This window comes from Cyprinodon tularosa, unplaced genomic scaffold (assembly GCF_016077235.1).
Source record: "Cyprinodon tularosa strain WSP-4 unplaced genomic scaffold, ASM1607723v1 ctg900, whole genome shotgun sequence".
NCBI lineage: Eukaryota > Metazoa > Chordata > Actinopteri > Cyprinodontiformes > Cyprinodontidae > Cyprinodon > Cyprinodon tularosa.
In genome coordinates, this window is record NW_024039675.1 from 446,007 (window position 1) to 465,730 (window position 19,724).

At 38.0% G+C, this 19,724-nt stretch overlaps 2 long non-coding RNA genes across 2 annotated transcripts; both read right to left on the bottom strand.

Moving 5' to 3' along the window:
• Positions 1-2,327: 2,327 nt before the first annotated feature.
• On the bottom strand, positions 2,328-3,443 carry LOC119776044. The gene is made up of 2 exons (XR_005279727.1): positions 3,303-3,443; positions 2,328-3,031 (listed from the first exon to the last, which is right to left on the bottom strand). It is a non-coding gene; the product is annotated as an uncharacterized LOC119776044 (long non-coding RNA).
• A 6,999-nt stretch (positions 3,444-10,442) lies between these two features.
• LOC119776039 lies at positions 10,443-11,604 on the bottom strand. Its single transcript, XR_005279725.1, has 2 exons — positions 11,418-11,604; positions 10,443-11,146 (listed from the first exon to the last, which is right to left on the bottom strand). It is a non-coding gene; the product is annotated as an uncharacterized LOC119776039 (long non-coding RNA).
• Positions 11,605-19,724: the final 8,120 nt, after the last annotated feature.

Here is a 19,724-nt window from a genome sequence, read left to right on the forward strand (position 1 = left end):
ATCCACACCAGGCTCTGTCACCCATGTCTTGGATACATGCAAATTAAACCTGACGAGCGGGTCGTTTGGTTCCATTGTTAGCCTTCAATATCTGAAACCTGTCTGATTCTGAAGGTCGGTCTTTAAAGGGGGGATTGTCATTAAAGGAGGGATTGTCATCTGTAATACCTGAAACCTGTCTATGTTTGTGAAAGGTTGGTCATGTTTCCAAGCAATACAAGGCCTTGTTTTTGGTCTACTAAATAAAGCCTCAAACTCAATGCGAATCCAGACATTTTGAATAGAGAAAGCTTCCTGGATGGGAAGTGAAATGTCTTCAAACTTTGAAAACAAGGTCCAGTGGATTTTTTTTTTTAAACTTTTTCAGAATTGTTAATGAATATTGTCAAACCGATAAATTTGGTTAAAGTTTGCTTTGTAAGCCCCTAAATTATATGGTTTGACAAGCAATGTTCTTAGTCAAATATATTACTTTTCTTAAATCTGTTTAAAATCAGGTTTGCACAGGTTTGAAGGTTTACTAACTCAGCAAACTTGTATACTATTTGTCTTTTAGCTACAGAAACACACTAAAGCGTTAATAAGACCAGATTGTAATGAAAATAAATTAGTTGGTTTTGGGATATGATTGTATATAAACACACATTAGTGCTTTAAACACAAAACCTCTGCTTTTTGCTGTATGTTACTAATACAAAACCCTGCAATTTGGTGGGAGTTATAGTATTCATAATATTCTCACTGTGCTTTTAAATCATTTCTATCTTTTCTGTTGACATGTATTTTTTTTCTTCCACAGCAAATAAAATGTGTCACATAAATGAAAGAGAACTCCGAATTTAACTTAAAATGAAAAGTTTCAAAAATAATTATATAGTAACAAAGTGGACATCAAAATATAAACATAGGCCCAAGAAAACTAAAAAATTCTACTATTCTATTTATGTTGAAAGAGCTGAAAATTTAGGAAAGCAATTGTAGTCTTATCCCCGTAATCAGGGATAAGACTACAACAGATATAAATCACCATAGATGATTGTATCCATGATAAACCTGTATCCACAGCTTCTTTCTCCTGGGTCCATAAGGAAGAAAAAAAAAGGTCCTCCTGTAGGCAGAAATTTCATTTGCAAGGTTTAAGGCCAGTGCCTTTAGTTCCCTGCAGTAAATTGAAGAAACAGTTGGTTGACTTAACAAAACGCAGCTTATCCTATGACTGCAAATACGAAAATGAGGAACAACAAAAACAAGGTGAAAAATGTTATTATGAATAATTGTCTGTTTCAATTTGCATGTTTCCAAGCAATACAAGGCCTTGTCTATATAAAGCCTCAAACTAAATGCAAATCCAGACATTTTGAATTGAGAAAGCTTCCTGGAGGGGAAGCGAAACATCTTCAAACCTTGGAGACAAAGTCCAGTAGATTGATTTATTAAACTTTTACAGAATGACTATGACCTGGATGACTGAGAATCTTCACCAGCATTTAACTGTTTTGTTTGTTTTTTCTACCTCCCTTTTATTGTGTTTTTAATCTTGATTTGTTTTTAGTTGTTTTCTGTTATATTTTCTAATTCATGTAAAGCACTTTGAATTGTCCGTGTGCTGAACTGTGGTATACAAATAAACTTGCCTTGCCTATGTCTAACTCTTTAAGGATGGGGTGAAAATTTTTTTTGGAAGTACTGTCCTGTCATTAATTACCGTCAATACTAGCGTCTTGAGATGTTTGGATACTAATAATTAAAAATAAAGCATTATTAAAAAAGAAAAACGTAAATTTGTTAGCTCCATTTTTTTCACTCTGGGGACATTGGCTAGCCAGTTTGGAGGATACACACATTGAAACGAAAAGCGATAGTGAGGAAAATACTTATGAATCTTCCTTAAGTCTGAAGGTATTTCGAAAGACAGAAACCAGTCGATGAAAAGGTGCTGAAACTGCTGCGCCTTATGCTTGAGCCTGATGCCTCATCGAAAGAGAAAAATGGGAGGGGAATAAGGAATCAATGGAAATGACAATTAGACGAGAATAATGGCGATTGTACAATGGTAGGTGTTAAAAAAAGGCATGTGTTTCACCATGAAGAAGAATTTTTAAACTCAACAGAGCCCGATACAGTTCAGTGGACATATGGTCATGCTGAGCTGTTTATACAGTAGACACTTCTTTAGCTTTGCCAGCTAACTAATGCAACTAAAAATCATGATAATGTAACACTCACGATGAGTTTACAGTTGATAAAACAGATAATAAGACCAGTGCTAGGTTCGGCTATGAAAGTAGAGAAATGTGTAAGTGTATAAATGACCACAGACCAGAAAATATGATTAAACTGCCGGCTTATTATTTGAAAAGAACAATATTACAAACAATACACATACAATGACACAAAATTCAATCAAAATAGTTTCCCTGTTTCTTTCAGAATAATCGGTTTGACCCCTGTTTCACATTTACACCTAATTTTAGGTATTAAAGGATACTATTTATTTAAACCTAGGTTATAGTTCTATTTAAGTTCAAGATTGGTACGATTAACTATTTTATTTATAGTTTGTTCAAATTTAATCTATTTTTTAATCAATTTTAGTTATTTAGAGTTCTTTCTAGGAAGTTAATGGGTGTTAATTTCCTGTTTTAACTATTTCTTTTTTTTATTATAACCCAACAGACAATTTACATTCCACACAATTACAATGAATACTGAAAATGATCCAGAAAGAAAATCAATAAAACACAAAAGAACCAAATCCAGCAAAAGACTGGATAACTTGTGCTTCAATCAATGTCTTTTCTCTCTGTTGATCCTGAAGGGTTAATTCTGAATCCACTGCTTTTTTTTAGCAGGAAAAAATGGGCAGGTCATACCAGTTTGGATGATTTGAAATGTCCAGCAGAGGGCGTATCTCCTGCTAGACGGCGGTTACTGGGCTCCTGGGTTACGGCTCGCCATCTTGTTTCTCAATAGTGGAATCCAACTCAGCAATCGTCTTTCTCGGTCCAATCTCCAGCAGAAACTTAAAGGCCTGGTTTAATAACCAACAAAGCATACAAAAGTTCTTTTTAACTTTGCTTTCTACTGAATAAAGTAATATCTACGTCGATTTGGCTGCTGAACATTGTGTGTGTGGGGGAAAATGCTTCACCCACACCAGTCCATATATTAATTCCAAGGTTTTTTTTTTCTAACATAAAAAAAAACATAAAAGCACTACTTTAGCTTCACATTTCAATGAAATACAATTGTCTTACAAAAAAAAATCCTTCACAGAAAATAAAATATACTTTTTAACTCACCAAGTCCAGTTCTGTAACATAAAACACTCCCGAATTCGGTCAGGGAAAAAAAATATATGTGGAAAGCTCCTCCTCCAAAAACGTGAAAAATATTCCAGACAGCAGGTAGTCTTTTCAATGGTCAATTTTCTCTTATTGTCTTTCTTTACCAGCACAACTCCATTAGCTTCTTCGTTCTCTCTATTCTTCTCCCTTGCTTTCTCTGCTAGCGCCAGAGAACATAGCGACCCAATTGGCTGGAGCTTGTCACATGGGCTACAAATCAATGTGACCCTTCAGAGTAAGACGTTTTTCTCAGATTTAACCATTTAGCTGCTGGCAAAATAAATCTCTTTTATACAGTTTTAAACAAAATAAAATATAAAATGAAATACACCATTTATAATATCTGTAATTATTATTATTAATATTTTTAACTATTTTAAAGCCTATTTATTTCCTATTTATTTATTTCGTATTTGAGCATTTTATAGCTATTTTTATGAAAAGGTTTATGTTTAATGAGGGCTATGTTTTCCTGGGTTACACCCTCCCCACTTAAATCTATGCAAGTCCCTTTGCATAATACCCAAGTCAGACTAACTGTATCTCAGGGATTTCAATAGAACCTGTGACAGCTTCACTTAAACTTTGGAACAGAGATTGAACTACACTGACAAGAGGGTTTCCTAATTTAGGATATGTTAAAATTTTTGGCTTGGTTTTCTGTCGAGAAGGTCTTTTAGCAGCTTGTTCTGTCTCAAGGTCACGTTCTTTGTCATCATTGGTCATAGGTTCAGTCTCATTTACTTCAGCCTGAGTCATTTCCACAGCGTTTGCTTGGCTAAGGTCGGAGGCATTGTCCATCTCATCAAGGTGAGTTTCTGGTTCTGGATGTATTACAACTGAGTTGCCTTCTTAAGGAAAGTGATCTATTTCCTTCATATTGTTAGGCGTGGGAACATTATCAGGCACTGTATCATGTTCTGTGACACAAGTATTTCCCAATTTAGAATGCTCAACCACAGGTTTTGACAAAGTTTTTGAAGGAGAGACTACGTTATATTCCTCAACCACCCTAGAAATCTCTTGGAGAGGGCCTCGCGTGTTATATAAAGGATAGTTGTCTTCCTCCTCTGAGTTGTACTCGAGTTCAGGTTTGTCATGATCAGTAACGTGGTATTGGCGTGTTTTTGGCCGGCTGGGTTTTTCTTGCCCTGCAGCAGGATTTTCAGGGATAGCTGGTAAGAACCCGCAGGGCAACAAAAGGTCTCTGTGGAGAGTTCTGGTTGGACCATCCTGGTTCTCAGGTTTAACTGTATATACTGGTAAGTTATCTTTTTGACTTACAACCACATGCACAACAGATTCCCACCTGTCTGATAACTTGTGTTTACCCCTTATCCTAACGTTCTTTACCAACACACGATCACCAACATCCAAAACTGATTCGGTTACATGTCGGTCATATCTGATTTTATTCCGTTCAGCCACTTTAGCAGCATTTTTACTAGCCAGTTGGTAACTCTCTCGAAGGTGAGATTTGAGGGCTTGGACATACTGCGAGTGGGACTGTTGCTGGCGATGGTTCAGAGTGACGTTAAAAACAAGGTCTATAGGCAGTCTAGGCTGCCTACCAAACATTAACTCATATGGTGTAAACCCCGTACTTTCATGTTTGGTACAGTTGTACGCGTGTACAAGGGGCTTCACAAAATGACGCCAATGTTTTTTGTTCTCGTCAGTGAGTGTACCCAGCATGTTTAATAAAGTTCTATTAAACCTCTCTACTGGGTTTCCCCTGGGGTGATATGGCGATGTTCTGACTTTCTGTATTCCAGCTAGGTTACATAGCTCTTTGATAGTTTTCGATTCAAAGTCTGCACCTTGATCGCTGTGCAACTTTTCTGGGAAGCCATAGTGGATGATAAAATTATCCCACAGGGCTTTGGCTACGCTACAAGCCTTCTGGTTCGGTGTAGGAATTGCTACAGCATACTTTGTAAAGAAATCAGTGATGACAAGGACATCTTTAGTATTGCTGGAATCTGGTTCGATCGTCAAAAAGTCAATACACAGTAACTCGAGAGGTCTGGTTACTTGAATGTTTACCAGAGGTGCTGCCTTCTCTGGCAGACTCTTTCTACAAACACACCGGCTACAGGTCTTGATCTTTTGTTCAATATCTAAGGCCATCTTTGGCCAGAAAAATCTGTTTCGAACTAAGTCGAGGGTTCTGTCAAAGCCAAGATGACCCATGTCATCGTGGAGGCTTTTCAAAACCATAGATCTTAGGCTTTCAGGGAGAATAAGTTGATACTGTATTTCTTCACCTACTTGCCTTTTTCTGTACAAAATCCCATTCTTTAGCTCAAGCTTATTCAGCTCACGCAGAAGGATGGGAAGTTCTGGAATTTCTTTTCGTAATACAGGAGAAGGTGTTTCACCTGTTTCCAGCTGGTGTATAATTTCGTTGATAGCAGGATCGCTCCTTTGACTGTGACTCAATTCATCTTCTGACATGCTTGGAATGACAGAAAAACCGCTGCACTCATCAAAACTTTCAGGGACTGCCTGAGCAGTCATAGACAGAGATGTTACAACTGGGCAGGTAAGATCATAATGATCTGCATTGAAAGACTGAAACACTAGATGTTTTTCACAAATCGCATTTACAGCATGAGCAGGAACATGAATGAAAGGATCTGTGCCAGGTAAGTGATGTTGTACAAATTGACGGATTCGTTCCTGTTCTTTCAGAGAGACAAGATCATTTACTGGCTCAGGATGTGGACGACGAGATAACCCGTCTGCGTCTGCATTCTGTTTTCCAGCTCTGTACCGTAGCTGGAACTCAAATGACGATAAAGCAGACAACCAGCGGTAACTTGTTGCATCTAACTTGGCAGTGGTCAAAATATAAGTTAGAGGGTTGCTGTCGGTTATCACTGTGAAAGGACTGCCATACAAGTAGTCACAAAACTTTTCTGTTACTGCCCATTTGAGGGCAAGAAACTCAAGTTTGTGAGCGGGGTACCGGCTTTCACTTCTCGATAAACCTCTGCTCCCGTATGCGATAACACGCATCTCTCCCTCTTGCTCCTGATACAGGGCTGCCCCCAGTCCAGTTGTACTAGCATCTGTATGTAATACATACTGCAACTTGGGATTGGCAAAGCCCAACACTGGGGCAGTAGTTAGTTTGTGTATTATTGTTTCAAATGCTTGTTGACAGCTTTCTGTCCATCTCTCCCCAAAAGGAACTTTGGGCTGAAAATACTGGTCACTGGTTAGCTTACAGCCACTTTTCTTACGCAGAGGCGGATACCCTGCAGTTAAATTGGTAAGGGGTTTGACGATTTTAGAAAAATCTTTAATAAACCGCCTATAATAACCTGCAAAACCTAAGAAGGAGCGAAGTTCTTTTAGGTTTGTAGGACTTGGCCAAGTTGTTAAAGCAGCAACTTTTTCGGGGTCCGTTTCAATGCCGCGCTGAGAGACTATGTGTCCCAAATACCTCACAGATGTCTGAACAAACCTACACTTCTCGAGTGACAGTTTTAGACCATATTCTTGGAGACGACTGAGCACATTAAGAAGACGTGTTTCATGTTCTTCGAGGGTTTCGGAGAAAACTATAAGGTCATCCAGGAAAACCAAGACTTCCTTAAGGTTTATGTCACCCATACATCTCTCCATCAGACGCTGAAAGGTACTGGGGGCGTTAGTTACACCCTGCGGCATACGGTTGAACTCGAAAAATCCCAGTGGGCATACAAAAGCTGTCTTGTGCTTATCTTCCTCCTCGACTTCAACCTGGTAGTAACCACTTTTGAGGTCAAGGACCGAAAACCATTTCGACCCAGTAAGGGCTGAAAAAGTTTCTTCCAGATTAGGAAGTGCGTAAGCATCTTTGATCGTGCTCTGATTTAGCTTCCGATAATCGACACAAAGTCGCACATCTCCATTTTTCTTCCTTACCACCACGATGGGTGAGGAGAAGGCTGACTCGGATTCGCGGATTACCCCCGCCTGTAACAGTTCCTGCAAATGAAGACGAACAGCGTCAACGTCTTGCGGTCGTATTGGGCGAGGCCTATGTTTAAAAGGGGTCTCATCGCTTAGTTTAATCCGATGCTTTACTTTACTAGTACACCCAAAATCAGTATCATGCTGTGCGAAAACCTCTGGCATAGCATTCAACTTCTGCTTAATTCGCTCTTTCCATTCAGCGGGGACTGGGGAATCTCCAAAGTTTAAATTAAGCTCAGCAGGCTGTGAACTAGGAGTTTGCTTTGACTCGTCAGAGATAAGGGGATGTGACAAAATCTCTTGCATGGCATGAATTTCAGCGATTACACTGTTTCCAGGAATAACTATGTCATGTTTACTTTCATTTCGCAGGACAACAGGGAGCTTTTGTGATGGTTTCTCAGGAAGTGTAAGTAAACAGTTAGTGACCAAAACACCTCCTGGTAAGGAGGATGCATTGGGGGACTCAACTACAACCCACTTATCTGGTGTATCAATGTTCACATGAACTGACCCTTCCAAGACTTTACTTTGGCCTGCAGGAATGGTCTCAGGCCCATTTCCGGACAGTCTGACAAGACCAAGATTGCTGGTCTCTTTCTGCCTGTATCTTTTTTGTAACACGCTCAGCACCACCCTGTAACTATAGGGAAGGCCGCTGGAATCTGTTTTAGCAAGAGAAAAACTTTCAAAGAAAAGGTCAAGCGTATTAGTACCAATCAAGAGAGAAGTTTGGGTACTGGAGCGCGTGTTTGGAACAACCAATGCAAGAGAGGACACGGTTAGTTCGTGTCCAAAACTGTCCTTTGGGAAGGTGATGTCAACACATATATAGCCTGAATATGGAATATTCTGACCATTTGCAGCTTCAACTTCAAGAAGGTCATGTATGGAATGGATCTCCAAATGTGAGAGATAACTGTCATAAAACGACTGTGATACAGTTGTCACCTGTGACCCGGTATCGAGAAGGCAATTACAAGCCTGTCCGTTAATCAGTACTTCAGCAGTGTACTTAGCTCCAACTAGGCCTTTGGGTAACTTCGCACTGGCTGATTTGTTGTGAAAGAGCCGTTTTCTGTTCTTTCTTGAATGTGCAGTGGGACTGATTTTAGCAGCAGCACCCATCCGCCCCTCAATGAGTGCTTCCCCTAGTTTAAAGACTGTGGTTGATTGTTTTGTTTGTCCCAAAGTAACTGTTTTGCTTTTAACTGGTTTCTCTTCTCAGCAACAAGGGATGGGTTTGTATCATTGGAGCAAGCTGAAACGATATGGCCATCTTCGCCGCAGCGAAAGCAATACCAAGGCTTCGGTCTACTCTTTAAAGTTTGGACTGTCACGCTTTCTTCAGGTGCCTTAGGTTTAGTCTGTGTCCTAGCTTTGGGTGCACTAGCACTTTTCTTATTGGAGGTTGGCGGTTTTAGTTTAGCCAGATGGCTCTGCAGCTGAGCAATTTGTGCTTTTAGTTCTGTGACAAGGTCACTTTGGGGAACCACAGGTTGAACTACCTTTTGGGGTTTCAATTTTGTCAGCTGACTTTGCATCTGGGTTATCTGGGTTCGCATTTCAGTGAGATTGTCTTGAACTATGGGATCAGAGAGGTCAGAGGTTACAGTAATAGCTTGGGAGGCTACTTTTGGTCGCGCAGCAGCGAAGTGTTTTTTCATTCTGCTTTCTTTTGCAATATGTTTGTCTTCTTCAACTCTCAGCTGCAATAGTAGCTCAGTGAAAGAAGGTGGTTTATCTTTTCTTCTTTCAAGCTGGAGCTCTGCAAGTAAGGCATCATCCCAACACCCACGGCAAAACTGACGCAGAAGGTGTCGGTCTGCTTCAGCTGGGGCTGCTCCACCTCTGCTCAAAGCTTTTGAGAGGACTGTCTGCAAGCGATGCAGGTAATTTGATGGCTTTTCACCCGGGTCTTGTAGGATGTTAAGAAATTTAGCAAAAAGCTCATCGCCATCTTCCACTGTGCCAAAAGCTGAATTTAACAGTTCAAGATAAGCCGATGGCAGTGCTGTAGGGCCCAAGGGTTTTACTACATTAGAAGCAGGTGGCACAAGACTGTCTAAAATCTTCCGCGAGCACTGCAATACAGACATATCCGGATCCTGAAGTATGAGCTCGACACTGTTTCGCCATGTATCGAAATCAGCCTCATGGCTAGGACAAGGCAGTTTGCCTGAAAACTGCCTTAGCCGAAAAGAGGCACCCACCTGTGAGACCGGAGCTTCATTTCGTACTATATGCTCTACAATTACTTTTTGCACTTCAGGGTGAGTGACAAGATTCTGTGATAGGTTAGAGACTAGATTGGGTCGAGGTTGATTAACTGAGTCAGAGTCAGAGTTGCTTATATAAGTTTTAGACTGCTCTGCCATTTCACTTTGGAAAAGTAGGTCATTACCTTGGGTTGGTCTGGTAACTGGGTTCATCAGGCCACTTTGTGTCTCGAGAGTAAAACTCTCAGTTTCAGGTATCCCAGAGCTGCCTGTGACTGATTGAGAGCATTTGGACAGGTGCTCATGCAGGACGGCTTCAAAGGATTTTCCACCTAATTTAGCAATTTCTTGCAGTTCACAGAAAAAACGATGGGTGGCTTTATCTGTGACATCAGACACATACTCAGTGGACAGAGCTCTGATTCGATAAGAGATTTTGTTTGAGCTCTCAAGTACATAAGGGAGTAATGGTTCAAGCGCTGTCAAAGCAGCTCCACTCTCATACTCCACAATGGCATTCTGGTGGTAAGAAGAATGCGGGTCATCTATTTTAAAGGTTCTCATTATTTTTCCATACCTGTTTAGGAAGTCTGTTACATTTTCATCAACCTCTGTGTCAGTGATGCCACTAACAATCACGGAGTTTGGAACTTTAATGTTTTCTTTGTCAACTATGTCCATTTCTCGCTGAACTTGGCCTTTTTTTCTTTTTTTTTCTTTCTTTCTTTTTTTTGTGATCTGGGTCAGAAATACAGTTTAAGCTTCTATTTCCTACTCCTGGCTGGCTCGCCACTTTCTGTAACACTCACGATGAGTTTACAGTTGATAAAACAGATAATAAGACCAGTGCTAGGTTCGGCTATGAAAGTAGAGAAATGTGTAAGTGTATAAATGACCACAGACCAGAAAATATGATTAAACTGCCGGCTTATTATTTGAAAAGAACAATATTACAAACAATACACATACAATGACACAAAATTCAATCAAAATAGTTTCCCTGTTTCTTTCAGAATAATCGGTTTGACCCCTGTTTCACATTTACACCTAATTTTAGGTATTAAAGGATACTATTTATTTAAACCTAGGTTATAGTTCTATTTAAGTTCAAGATTGGTACGATTAACTATTTTATTTATAGTTTGTTCAAATTTAATCTATTTTTTAATCAATTTTAGTTATTTAGAGTTCTTTCTAGGAAGTTAAGGGGTGTTAATTTCCTGTTTTAACTATTTCTTTTTTCTATTATAACCCAACAGACAATTTACATTCCACACAATTACAATGAATACTGAAAATGATCCAGAAAGAAAATCAATAAAACACAAAAGAACCAAATCCAGCAAAAGACTGGATAACTTGTGCTTCAATCAATGTCTTTTCTCTCTGTTGATCCTGAAGAGTTAATTCTGAATCCACTGCTTTTTTTTAGCAGGAAAAAATGGGCAGGTCATACCAGTTTGGATGATTTGAAATGTCCAGCAGAGGGCGTATCTCCTGCTAGACGGCGGTTACTGGGCTCCTGGGTTACGGCTCGCCATCTTGTTTCTCAATAGTGGAATCCAACTCAGCAATCGACTTTCTCGGTCCAATCTCCAGCAGAAACTTAAAGGCCTGGTTTAATAACCAACAAAGCATACAAAGTTCTTTTTAACTTTGCTTTCTACTGAATAAAGTAATATCTACGTCGATTTGGCTGCTGAACATTGTGTGTGTGGGGGAAAATGCTTCACCCACACCACTCCATATATTAATTCCAAGGTTTTTTTTTTTCTAACATAAAAAAAAACATAAAAGCACTACTTTAGCTTCACATTTCAATGAAATACAATTGTCTTACAAAAAAAATCCTTCACAGAAAATAAAATACACTTTTTTAACTCACCAAGTCCAGTTCTGTAACATAAAACACTCCCGAATTCGGTCAGGGAAAAAAAATATATGTGGAAAGCTCCTCCTCCAAAAACGTGAAAAATATTCCAGACAGCAGGTAGTCTTTTCAATGGTCAATTTTCTCTTATTGTCTCTCTTTACCAGCACAACTCCATTAGCTTCTTCGTTCTCTCTATTCTTCTCCCTTGCTTTCTCTGGTAGCGCCAGAGAACATAGCGACCCAATTGGCTGGAGCTTGTCACATGGGCTACAAATCAATGTGACCCTTCAGAGTAAGACGTTTTTCTCAGATTTAACCATTTAGCTGCTGGCAAAATAAATCTCTTTTATACAGTTTTAAACAAAATAAAATATAAAATGAAATACACCATTTATAATATCTGTAATTATTATTATTAATATTTTTAACTATTTTAAAGCCTATTTATTTCCTATTTATTTATTTCGTATTTGAGCATTTTATAGCTATTTTTATGAAAAGGTTTATGTTTAATGAGGGCTATGTTTTCCTGGGTTACAATAATAACATGTATTAACTAAACAGTTGCAGACCTACTTTGCACTCCACATGGCATAAATGACTGACAACATCATTCAAAAATAATGTAGAGTGGGAGTCACACTGGTTGCATTGACTGCAATGCAGAGAGAGCGTGAGCAGATCCCTATGTGTACAGATTTTTTCACTTCTGCCACAGTGCCCCACGAGTTAAAACAATACCCCACATTTTAGTTGGTCAGACTATAATTTTTTTTATATAAAGAAAGTATTAAAATACAAACAAACAGCTGGCTCGTTTGAAAAGCAAAGCCTGACTTAATTACCAGCCTGCCACAGAAGGCTCCTACTAAAACAGATATTGGATTTTATTTTATTAAAATACATAATGAGAACTATGATTACAAAAAATGAAAACGCAGCAGTACATTCTGTTGGATAGTTTAAATAGGTGGGCTACTGGGTGAGGAAGTGAGAGGGGATCGTCAGAAAATGACATGTAAAGTTTGTTGAAGGTTTTTTAGTTGTTTTTTTAGGCTCAAAGAGGATGGCTATTTCAGTTTATCGGTTTTCTGTCCTTCTGAACTCCTATTCTATGTAAGGTTTTCTGCTTATTGAAATGGTTTATTGATTATTTTTGCCGAGTCTGACCCTTCTGCTATATATTTGCTGTGTGATTCCAAAGGGGGGGTAAACACTTACATGATATTATTTTGCATTTTCCCCAAAGCAAATGCACTTTACTTTGCACCTGCTTCTCTCTTCCCATCAGAAGCTTAAATATTTTCCCGTCAAAATCTGTCCTCTAGACTTCTTTTTAGGCCACTCAAAGAGCTCTCTACTCTTTTGAGAGCAATACATAGCAAAATCTCCTTTGCTTTACAGATAACATTAGAAATGTATCGATTAAAACCAAGAAACGTCTCTTTAGCTCCTGCCAGACCAGAGCAATGTCCCAGTATGAAGTCACATGTTCTGTCGCTTCAACTGAAGCAGTCGATTTCTAAGGTGGATGCGTTCTCTGATTTGGCTGAACATTATGACTTTTTTTTTGTGCCAATCCTCGCTCTGAAAATGAAAGCTCTATTTCTTTTATTGATGAACTCTTGACTCCATCTTTAAAGTCTATTTAAATATATCTTGGCTGTAAAGTGACAGCAACATCAAGCAGTATAACTACTGTTACGAGAAACTAAAAATCAAGCAGTTAGCAGTTCATACCCACATATACAGTGTGACAAAGTGGTTTAGTTTGTGTTTACCACTTGTCCCTTATTCTTTCTTCTGAATCTCTGCAATGCTTAAATTTAAACATTAGTTTGCAACTTTGACTTTCACTTACTATCCCGGGTTTGTTTGTGTTAGCATTATGTTGCAGTTTCCATCTACTTATGTTTAGGTTAAAGCTATTACTTCAGGATTATTGGATTAAATTGTTATGTTTCAAAGTATATTCATGGTTTTTGTTTTCCTTTTTACTTACCATTATTTAAGTATTTCCTGCTAAATTGACTAAATGATGTCATCCATTAATTTGCTTGATTCTACTATTTAGAGGGTTTACTTTAGAGTTATGCTTTGTTTGTTTTTCTTTAAAGTAATTTTTTGAGTTATCTTGTTTCACACTGTTTATTTTGCAGACTCTTTCTTTATGTAGATGAGTTTGTAAATTAGATTAAGTTTATTCTTGTTTCTCTGTTTAGACTTTGTTTTTTTTGTTTTTTACCTGTTTAATTGAGGCACTCAAGTGCAGGTGTGTTGCCACTTGATTATAGAAATGTTTTGTCTGAGAGAAAAGGAATAAAAGACAACAGAGAAACTGAAACCGGTGGCTGAAGCTGTTTTTATTTATTCACCTTATTGACCCTCGACCAAACTACCTCACATACAGTACATACATAGAATCCAAGGGTTGCTTTGGATCTTTTATCCATGTTTCTTTCAACTTACATTTACCAGTAAAACTATGATTCTGTCAGCAATAGTTTTGGAAGGTAACCTTAAAGACTATTGTCTGTTATTTGGTGAACTAAACTAATTATTGCTTAAGAAATTCATATGGAGATGGAATTTTAGGAATGAAAGAGAAAATGTTTTGTATTTTTTTACAGTTATACTTCAAAGCACAGATTGTGCTTTGGCTTGAAATGCTTTTATGATCTCCCACGATGATACAGAAACATGTATGATTTGCACTTACATGATATGGATTTGCATTTTTTGCAGTAACTTACTTTCCCTTCAGCTATGCTAACTTAGCCTGGTTTAATACATATAGCTACGTTTCTCACAAATCTATTGCCTGTGACAATGCTACGTAGGATATGGGTCTGAATAAACCTGTATGTGTCATGAAGGCATCTAGTAGTCTAACCCAAATGCAGAAATCACTCAGGAGGAAGGGAAAAAGTTCAAAGGTTTATTTACCATAAAGTACTATAATCACAGGTTCTGGGTTCTGGCAGACAGTAGCAAGTGGGTTCACCACTGAGGAGGACAGAGAGGTCTGAGTGATCCGGATTTCTTGCAGGTTCAGGAGGACAGAGATGTATTCCTGTCCAGTGGGGTAACGGTTCTGCTGAGGGGGTGTAGAGATGATCCAGGAATATTGTTGGTGGTTTGATGTTCAGGTTAATTTCTGTTCTGGAGTAGAGCAGAGCTGCAGAGGGGGGAACCTTGAGGGTCCAGAGGCGAGTAGGCAGACAGAGGGTTGAGGGCTTGCAGAGATTGAGCTGAGTGCAGGCAGGAGGAGAACTGAGAGCTTGGCAGAGGCAGTCTGAGTGCAGGCGGGCAGAATCCAGGTTGCGCTCTCTTTCTCTCTTGAGGACTTGGCTGAGGCGGAGGCAGAGCTTACTGAGAGCTTGCAGGCAGATCACAGACTGAGTCTCTCTCCAGGTAATCTTCTGAGGTCGGACAGGCAGATACTCACAGAGGAAGCTCTCCAGAGTTCAACAGAGAGCAGGCAGGCAGATAACCAGCAGAGATTATTCTCCACAGTTACTGGTAGTCAGGCAGGATATATCTGTGAGACAGAAAGGGGAAACAGGTTCAGGCTTGGTTCATAAAAAGTCAGAAGACTCAGACATGCGGGTTGACTCAGGTTTTGCTAACCGTTACTGGCAAACACTCTGGCACTGGAGTGTTAGTCTCCTCCTCCTTAAGTAGGCCCAAGGCTGATGAGGAGATGAAAGACAGGTGTTGCAGGTGAGCGCAAGCCCTCAGGAAGGGATCCTTGGCACCCTCTGGTGGGCAAGCCTCCAGATCCCAAAAGGAAGCACAAGCCCTCAGGAAAGGATCCTCAGCGCCCTCTGGTGGGCAAGCCTCCGGATCCCAACAGAATGAAAGATAAAACTCATTCCACTCTGCAACCATAAAAACATTTGAACCACATATGCTCTCCTTCTATTTGTTTAGTCACAAGTAAAACAAGGCAGATATAAGCTGATTATTATGACGCGTTTGTCGCATCTCACCATGTATTTCTAAAGTGGTCTACAAAATCGAAGTTTGTTGTTTTATGTTTCAGTGGTGAAACCAAGAACTTCCTAATTGTGCAAATGATTAATTTTACAAGTTAGATTTAAAAAAGATCACAACAAAGCTCCACTTGACAAAGTGAAATGTTTGTCAGATGTTTTTTTTTTTCCTGCTTTACCCCACAATTACCTACTGGTCTGACTGAGTGAAATTTGGCAAAATCTCTTAAAATATTTCATGATAATGAGCTTTTACTATGCAAATGGAAATATGGCAGATTTGATCAGGCTTCAAATACTGCAAAGTTTCTGGATGTACTTTTTCAGTTTAACAAAAGGGCACCTTGCTGTACTCGTGGCCTCTTTAATGTCTAGGGATATGAATACAAAATACATTTTGTGTTTTATAAAAGTAGAGCCTTCATTAGTCTATTATAAGGGATCAAACCCTTTCTAAGCACTACCTAGTCCTGCTAACAACACTATTTGGTGTTGACGCTGTTCAAGAGAGAACACTCATAGTTAGCTATTGTCTATAAAGTGTTTACAATTAGGACAGAGAAGGCAATTGCAAGAAGTTATTAAAAAGATATTTACTTTTCCACTCACACAATATGTCGGCTTTTCATTCAGACTATTAGAGTAGGAGATAAGATTACTGAAAGTCTGGCTTTATTATAGAAATACCCATTATTTTTTATGAAACTATGGCAGCGATAAAATTGAAACAGTTAGGGCATCTTTCGAGTTGTCTAATTGACAAAAACTCTACTTTTTGGTGAATATCCTAATTATAACAAAATCAATGTTTTTATTTGTCCGTTAGCATCTCAGAGTTTTATAATTTGAGTTGCAAAAGGAGTAAACATGGTTGCACAAAAAACAGGAAACTTTTGCATCACCATTGCAAAAAATTGTCATACTGATTATAATTAAGATTGGTCCTAATTTTTCTACCTTTTTCTACTGGATGAAATTAAGCTTCCATGCCACTAAGAATTAGGATGGGAAACATTTCTGATAACAGAATATAGATCAAACGGGTCATTACTCTATCCAACAAATCCAGAATATTATTGCCACACAATTTCTTTGCATGGCTCTTAAAAGGTAATTTCCTACCATATATATTCATGAGTTAGGATGTTTTAACAGGACCAAAATGTGGATAACAAACATGAGGATTAACGGAAAGAATCAAGCAAACTTACACAGGTGCAAGAAACAAAAATACAGAACAGGGCAAAAAGAGGGACCATGCAACAGAATAATAAATCATCAATGAACAATAACAACCAAATAGGTGAAAAGCAGGAGGAAAAGTAGAGAATGTCATGGCAAAACAAATGGGAGTAAGCAGTTGGAAATGAGGAATAGCCAACGAAAGAAGAGTAATGAGCAGCTTAGACGAAAAGAGAAAAACAATAGTTAGATGAAAATGCACATATAACACATGGGTGAATTAAGAAAACAATCCATAAACAGTAGGGATGCAGCAGTACACAAAATTAAACGTTCAATATGTACTTGAGTAAACAAGTCATGGTTTGATTTTTCTTATGAACAGTAGCTAAAAGAATACACAAATATTAACCCTCTTGTGTTTCATTAACAAGTTCACTTAAATGTAACATCACAACCATTTATTTTGTTTTTGGCATATTGTCTAAATAAGGTAAAAAAAACAAAAAAAAAAACAAAGGAAAATATTTTTAATAAAATCCTGCTCCTTTTCTTTTTTTTTTTTTTTTTTACAGTGTTCAAAGAAAGAGTTTGCCCTGATACAGAAGGGTTGTTGGTTCAAGCACCGGCTCCGGCTTTCTCGTGAATAAATAACATTCACTCAGTGGGTAACCTAAACAATTTGCTCTTTGGTGTTAGAAAATTACAAAGGTGAAAATTAACAGGTGCATTTTTACTTAGTGTGGGTGTAGGTGATTGTTAAGCTATTTAATTATTTTTAATATTAAGCAATGCACAAAATTTTGAGTGAATTCCTATTTAAAATATACCTTGATGTATTTTTTTTTATTTGTTGTTCTTTATTGTTCTTTTTTTGTCTTTATTGAAGACAAATGAAAAAAAACATAAATAGAAAGGAAAGAAAAAAGATCAAGTGAGGAAGAGACAAGTTACATCCCACCTTGATGTGTTAACATGTCGGCTTGCGTGTTAAACATCAACAAGTCGGGTTTGCGAAACTGGACCGCTGCAGGACTCTGACCGTGCGTGCTCTAGCTCAACAAGCTAATGTGCAATGTTATTATATGTTGTTAGAAATAGGATGGTAAACTTCCTGCAGCAAGTGGAGTTGGAGATTCATTGGCCCATCGTTTCATTTTGTATGATAATATGCAAAAACCTAATGAAACAATAAACACATAAACAAAGCTTAATCCATCTTCTCCTGGTTAACTCATCAGGGTTGCAGTGGGGCTGGTCTATCTATCCTTAAGTAAGGGTATACCCTGGTCAGGTCGCCAGTCATCACAGAGCAACACAGAGACACATATACATATATTAGAGAACATGCAAACTCAACATGCAAACTCCAGGGAATCAAACCCAGAACCTTCTTGCTGCAAGGCGACGGTGCTACAGTACAGAGAGCACCACCATGCAACTCACAGACATAAGATATATAAATAATAGAGACACACGGCATCCTATTGGTATTTTGCAATGTAATATTGTATATGCTGATATTGCATTGCTTTTCTGCAATTTAAAATATTGTGGGAAGCTCTACAAAACATTGGCATTTGTTTAATAGATTGCTTGATAATTTCTAAAAATATTGATTAATTATTCTTTCTGTGACCATTTTAGAAATATTGAGGTGGAATAAGGTTGATGATTCTATTTTATGTGTGTATGTTATACACTCTTCTCTAGTAGATCTCTAGCAGTGAGTAGGGCATGCACAAGTGACTACAATCTGCTTAGCAATTCATCAGATGGTTTGTAGTTACATGTTATTGTTTTTTAACTGAACCTCTCATCATTCTTTTGTTCTTGAGTGATTCATTGCATGATTAAGATATTCAACATAAACCTACAGTAACTATCTACATTCTAAAGGGAGTATAATCCTGCTTAAGCAATTCTAGCCATGTAATTTATTTCAAAAGTGTGTAGAACCTCCAATTATTTGATATGCTTTAAAACAATAGAATTCCTTATTTTACAGTAATTGCTCAGGGACATAAAAATATACACTGCCATTGCTCCTACTATATATTCTAGCTTAAATCGGTTAAAACTGCTATTGAAAGGTACAAACTGAAGTCTTTTTATACACACTGAACACAGAGGAATGATTCCTTGAACAATTTGCATTTATACATCAACAAAAAATATGTACTTGAATATTTTTTCAATAGGTTTCTTCCAAAATCATCCTACAGGCTATGAGATGTTCTGCAATGAGAGTGATGGCAGTTTGATCAATGATACCAGACACCTCAACAAGCAGCTAACCTCTTGGGCCTTGCCTGCTTTGCTACTCTTTCTTGTAAATGTTGAGAAGAACAAAAAGTCTTCCAAGTTTTTTGAGCTCAAAAAGGCAGAAACCAAAATGGGACGTTTTTAACCACCTTGTCAATTACACGCCTCAAGTTTCTTTAAGCTGGGCAACACCATATATCCTGCCACTCTCTGAAAACTTCTGGGATCTTTCAGGGGAATTTGTGAAAAAGGAGGAGGAAGTTTGTGGAAAGTTTGTTGATGCTGCAAGGTTAGCAGAGACCATCTGTTAAATTGTATTTGTATGTGCCAACTTTTACAATCTTGTTGAATAGCACAAAAAAGAGTAATCAAAAATATAGATTATTATGTGCTGGCTTTGAGATCTTTGTTATTCTTTCAAAATATTACATGTTGATGTCTGGGATTAGAATGTCAAATCATTGTTCATGTTTTCACAACGGAACTGGGCCATAAACACTAATTCACAATGAAAAGTATGGTCTGGTACTATATGTTATGAGGATAAACTCCCTCTAGTGGTCTGGAGCACTTCAGATACAGCTACTTTATACATTTTCTTAACTTGCAATTGTTTTCGATAGTTGCAGAATTTCCTTTTGATGTGTTTTGTGTGGCACCATTATTTATGTATTCCTTTATGGTTTTGTATTTAACCCAACATGATAGTATTTCTAGTTTGCAACATTTTTCATTGCATGCATTTTGTCTTTTTCTCTTTTAGTCTATTGATTGTATTTGCCAGTCACATTTAACAGTCACATAGAGAAATATTAAATTAATTACATCTTAAGAATACAAGATATCCGACCACAAAGCTCCTTGTTCACTATATGAC